The sequence below is a fragment of the Podarcis bocagei genome (assembly GCF_964188305.1).
Source record: "Podarcis bocagei genome assembly, chromosome: 11".
NCBI lineage: Eukaryota > Metazoa > Chordata > Lepidosauria > Squamata > Lacertidae > Podarcis > Podarcis bocagei.
Genome location: NC_138136.1, coordinates 54491509 through 54497508, shown reverse-complemented (window position 1 = coordinate 54497508; position 6000 = coordinate 54491509). Strand labels below are relative to the sequence as shown.

Sequence of the window (6000 nt, the reverse complement as noted above, 5' to 3'; positions counted from 1 at the left end):
GCCTGGTAGCAATCCAGTACCGCGTGCACGCTGCAAACAATAAGCAGTGCGGGGTTTTGGTTTTTTTAGCAAAATCGGCGGTATTTCCGGGAAGGAATCGACCCCTCCTCGCCAGCCAGCAATTTCAGGGCAAAAGAAAGTTGTTGTTTTTTTAAAAAAAACCGCCCGCCCGTTCTGTGTTCGCACGCTGACGACGCTCCTGAAAACCAAAAACCCAACTCTCTTTCCCTCTCCTGGTTCCCGCGGTTACTCCGCGCCCGCCCGCATTCTTTTCCAAGGAGAAAAAAAAAACCTAAGCTAGGGCGCCGTCGCCTGGCTTGCCCTCGACTGAGCATGCGCGCTGTGTGCACGCTTGCGGGAGGTGGTGAAGGAGTCGTAGCAGAGGGTGGCGTGCGGCGGCAGCAAGCGCGGGAGGGTGGGAGGGAGAAGGGAAGAGAGAGAGAGAGAAAAACCCCCGGATGTGGCGCATGCGCGCTACGGCGCCTGCCTGGCCGTGTCTGCGGCGGCGGCAACAGCGGCACCAACAACAACACCAGCCAGCCAGCGGCACGACGTAGGAGGTGGCAGCGGCGGCGGCGGCGGCTGGAACGTTCCTCCCTCCTCCTCCTCGCGCCTCGGCCCCCCCCCCGCCCGTCTGCGCGCGCGTGCGCAGAGCGAGAGGCCGCGGCGCCCCTCAGGAAGCCTCCCCCCTCCCGGCTCGTCTCCCTCAGGGCCGCTGAGGAGGCGGGAAGGCGATCGCGAGGGGCGGCCGAGGAGGTGGGTTAGGGGCGCCCCGGAAGGCCCCTCACCGGAGGGCGGGCGGGCAGGCCGCGGCGGCGCCTCTGCTGCTGCTGCCGCCACCGCCGCCCGACACGGGGTCCCGGCCGAGGCCCAGGTAACGCCCCCTCAGCCCCTTCTTCTTTTCCCCTCTCCGCCGCTCGGGCTTTTGTTTTCGCTCCTCTCGCTTTATTTACTACTTACTCGGCCTTGAAGCTCCTTCCCGAGTTAAGAGGCGAGGAGTAGTAATCTGCCTGTGGGTATAAACATTGCGAGGCTGTGATTGTAATAAATCTGCCGCGAGCAGAGAAGGAGAGACAAAGGGAGCCCGGGAGGTCTCTTTTCCCTACTCTCCCCAGGGACCCCCTTTTGTAATTATTTAAAAAGGAAACTCTGCACGTTTGCTCACTTGAGTTACTCCCGAGTAACTCCTGCCTAAGATTGAAGCCAGAGCAGTGGCTCTGGGGGGTGGGGGCTCTCCGTGGAAGCCCCCTGCAAATCCGCTTGGAGACTTCATTATTCTAATTTTTTTCCCTGCCCTCTTTGCACGGTATAAGAGTTCCAGAAGTGTTTCTTTCATCTGTTGCTCTTGCAGCGGAAGGAGACCCCCCCCCCAAAAAAAATATATGGTACCTTTTAAAAGCTTAACGGGACGGGACTAGTTGGTGGAATCGTGAAGGGTTTTTTTGAGGGGGGGGGAGTTTCCCCCGAGGGTCGTCTAGTCTAACCCCCTGCAATGGCATGAGTGGGCTTTTGTTTTGTTTGCAGCGGAGCAAGAACACTTGCCACAGCAAACCTGCTAGTTTTTTAAAGTATCGTAAAGCTTGTGGTGACACTGTTGTGGCGAAAAGAACAAAGAGCTTAGTGGCACCGTAAAAACCTAAAACAGAGTTATTGTTTGCATGAGCATTTATGGAATAGTGCCTGCTTCATCTGATGCAGGGAAGAAAAACTGTTGCCACCGTACATCTGCTAAATCTCTCACGGGTCACAAAGCTGCTTTTTTTGAATTATTGCGGTTAACAGTCCTGTGGCACCTTGGAGACTAGCAGTCTTATTGTGATGAGTTCTTCTGCATCTGATGAAGCAGGCTCTAGTCTGTGAAAGCTCATGCCATTTTTTTATTAAAAAAACACCTGTTAGCCTTTAGTAGTAACCATAGTAATGAAGTGCCCTCAGCGACATGAGACAGTTATGTCTGTGTGTATTATTATAAAATGCATGGATACTTCTGTTAATTTTCATTTAAAGAATGAATTCAGAAAACTAATTTTAATAATTAGCTGTAATGTTTCATATGCTTCAAGTGGGTTGCTACAGTAAGTTAATGAAGAAGTTGGCTATAACCAACTTCATTAAAACTTGAACTGAAAAGTTGCTCCTGAATGTCATGTTTAAAAACTCTGTTATTATGTCTTTCTGGATAATAGCCCCCATCCATATTTAAAATATGGAAGGAGATTACACACCCACAAGAGGTGAATTGGTGGGTCAAGAGAGAAGCTTTGTAAAGCATGCTGTGCTGTGCCCGAAAAAAGTGATCTGGAAGTGAATAATACTGCCTGAATCAGTGGTAGTAAGTGGGAAGCATTTTGTACAGTCAATATAAGAAGCTTGTCTTTGTCATACAAGGATTGTGAAGTACTGATATACAAGGTTATAGAAGCTATTCACTTCTTTAGTAAGTGTCGAAAGAAGTTCTTTATGCTTCTTCACATTGTTGTTAAAACACAAAGCCTGATGTAAAAGTACTGTAGAAATGTGAGTCAGTGTTGGATCTAGGTTCCAAATCTAGATTTAGCCTTGGGGGTATTGCTAGCTATTGCCTTTCAGCCTCAGTTTGTGAAAAGAAGGGTGGGTTATCTATTGACTTTAATCTTAGTAGCTCAGACTTGTGTGCAAAAGAACTTCCCCAATGCACTGTGTTAAAACTAATCTTGCTTCATTGCATTGCTCAGAGGTACATAAACCACTGAGTGGTTTTATTACAATCAAGCGCTATATACATTTTGTTAAGTAAATAAAAAATACTGCATAGTAAAAGAGCTCTATTGTGAATGGCAACAAACTTATAGTAGCTTACAATGTTTTTCCATCACATATTAAGTAGGGATGGATTTGCTGCAAATATTTATTCTACTGTTCATCTGTCAAGTAGGGATGCGTGTCATCCATCCCATGCAACCACACACATTTTATCCTCTTTTCACTATCATTAATGTGGATTAAGAACATAAGAGCCTCCTGGATAAGGCTGGTCTCACAGTAGCCAGCTCAATGCCTGTGGACATCCACATGCAGGACCCCAGCACAAGAGCGCTGAAGTTTCCAGCAACTATTACTCATAAGCATTACTGTCTCCTGCCATGAAGGTAGAGCATCATCATCATGGCTAGTAGCCCTTGATAAGCCTTATCATCCACGAATTTGTCTAATCCTCTTCTAAAGCCATGTAAGTTGGTGGCCGCTGCTGCCTCCTATGAGAACAAGTTCCATATGCACTCCATGACATGCTGATGCCACTTAAGTTGGTGGAATGGGAAAAATCTATATGTAAAATAAGCTTAAACTCAGAAGCACAGAAAAAAAATATCACTGAGATGGATAGCAAGGATTAGAGCGAATGTGTTGAACATGTGTCATGATTAGTGTGTAGCCTTGGGTGCTGGCAGGTGTTGGAAGGGAGTGGGTTGAAAGTAATGTCGGATGATAACACATCCTTGAACAAGTCCAGCTAACCGAGTTGAATAAAGCTATGAGCATTTTATGAGCAGACAGTATTCTGGGAATGAAGGCCAACTTCAGGCAACCAGGCATTGGAAAAGGTTAGACACTGTGACTGCCGTTGAAAGGGTTGACAGTGTGGTGGTAGCATTCGGTGGGTGATAGAACTGGATAGCTATTTCCAATAGACTTGGTGGCAGGGCTGGGTAATCTGTGGCTCTTCAAATGTTTTGTACCTGTTCCTATTATCTCTGACCATTAGCCACACTGGCTAGGACTGATGGGAGTTCAGAGTTCAACAACATCTAGAGGGCCAGAGACTAGCACCCATGCTTTATGGATACATTCTCTTTAGATAGCTTTCCCCACCACAATTAATGCACCAATTTTTTTCTTCTTTGACATTAAAAAACTGATCAGTTGCTTGTATGCATCATTGACTGTGAGTCCACCAGCCTGTTAGGAGTGGGCTAAGTCAAGCTGTCTGTGAGTTGAATTTTCCTTAGATGCAAAAACTACTATCCATTCTGAATAGGATGATCACATTTCCTAGATATCGGGAGAATATGGGAATCTTGTAGGCATCTTACTTTTTGACTGTGATTAGATTCCCTTGCTATAGCTACACTTAAGCAAATTATCCTAACTGTCCATTAAGTTAATTCTGTACACTTTTAGCTACCCTTGCCATGCTGTTTTCTTTCAGATGATAAGGTGATCTTCCATGCAGTTGTAAATGGCTTTTTACTGGGAGCAAACATTTGAGAGTGTTTCCAGTAAATAAGCATTCTTTGCCTCCTGACAATCTCCCCCGCATCCTGCCATTACATCTTTTTTCCCCTTTGTATTGTTAATGGATTGGATGTTCTGGTTAGTAACAGTATATAACATTTTAGTGTACTCATTTAATGTCATTTAAGTATTAGGGACACCTCTGACATTATAATCTCAATTACTTTATAGAAACTTATTTATTTTCTCGTATTCAAGCACTTTGCATGCTGCAAGCACTTTCACTGCTCTCCAGCTCAGTTCTTCTATTCCTCCCCCTCTCCTATTATGTGGGATTTCTCAAATTCTTAAACAAAACAGTGTCCTATTGCTAGCCAGAGTTAAGTAATTCCTTTTGATTATTCAAAGCTTTTGGGGTTTATTTGTTTTTGCTTCTGACAGAAGTATCCATTTATATATCTTAAGTCTTTGCTGTCCCTTATCTCATTATTGTATGTTGCTATGTTGAAATCTTTATCATCAGTTTTCCTGTTTGTATATACTCCCTATTCATTATTCTTTTGTTTTGATGCTAAACCATGCTTTCACACAATGTAATTTGATGCTACTTTTTAATGAAACCCAGAGCTTTTGACCCATGGTTAAACATAAATTATTATTTATTTGGTCCCCCTCCTTTACTGTATTATTATTATGAACATGGATTTCCCCTTGATAATCAAATTCATATTTTGAATTTCCATTATGCCATCAGGAAATCAAATGTGCATGCAGAACAGAATCACATAGTAGACCTGAGTTCCCATTTAATTAACAGTTAGGTTTTACAGAATATAAAACTAAGCTTTTAAATCTATGAGTTTTGAGATTTTTTCAGTTTATGAATTCACATTCTGGGACTGGTGTGCCTTCAGACATTAAGATACTTAGTAATTATCCTTGATGTAAGCATTCTTGCACACACTGAAGGTCACCCTAACCTTACGCAATACATCATAAATCCCAGCAGCATTCAAGGTCATCCCAGATAACCCACCTGCCTTTAGACTCTAAAGTTTGGCTGGCTACAAGGCACAGAACTTTCTCAGTACAGTCATACCTCGGGTTAAAGTTGCTTCAGGTTGAGCGTTTTCGGGTTGTGCTCCACAGTGACCCAGAAGTAACGGAACGCGTTACTTCTAGGTTTCGCTGCTCACGCATGCGCAGATGCTCAAAATGACATCATGCGCAGAAGTGGCAAAACGCGACCCGCGCAGACGCAGGTTGCGTTCTGCTTTGGAACGGATCCAGTTTGCATCCAGAGGTACCACTGTAGTTCCCACGTTACTGTGGGATGTGCTAACATGATATCCACTTCTCTCTGAGCTTCCATGTGATGGTTGTGGCTTCTTTGGAAAGCTTTTCTAACTGTATGCTTTTTGCTACTTTTAGATAATTATGATGTTTTTATTGTGGTGATTTTGTAAATGTTTTTGAGAGCCTTGTGTGGCTGTAAAGTGAGATGTAACTTCTTGATTTTTTAAATAAAATTGTCACAGGTTTTTAACAAGGATAAAAGCCACATAACTTCTGGAGTGAATAAAAAGATCAAATGGAGTTGGGTGCTTAGTTGATGGTTTCAGTGTTTGGCACAGATGGACAAAAGCTGCAGTCATTTTCATGATCCTTTTATACAACCACATGAAGCATTTTTTGAAAAACAACTTCTTGCTACTTAAAGGTAACAGATTTTAATTGGTGACAAGAAGAGGAGGTCTTTTGAGGTAGAAAGGGGACAGTGAGAGGCAC

At 44.1% G+C, this 6000-nt stretch overlaps 1 protein-coding gene across 2 annotated transcripts in view; it reads left to right on the top strand.

Annotated features, from left to right (window-relative positions):
* Window positions 1-506: 506 nt before the first annotated feature.
* SMAD4 (SMAD family member 4) overlaps window positions 507-6000 on the top strand; it is a 29509-nt gene continuing 24015 nt past the window's right edge. The window contains exon 1 of one of the 2 annotated variants that reach the window (XM_081212955.1): window positions 507-874. The gene's annotated coding sequence lies outside the window, so the exon portion shown is untranslated. The remainder of the gene's footprint in view (window positions 875-6000) is intronic. The other variant, XM_081212954.1, reaches the window with a different exon arrangement.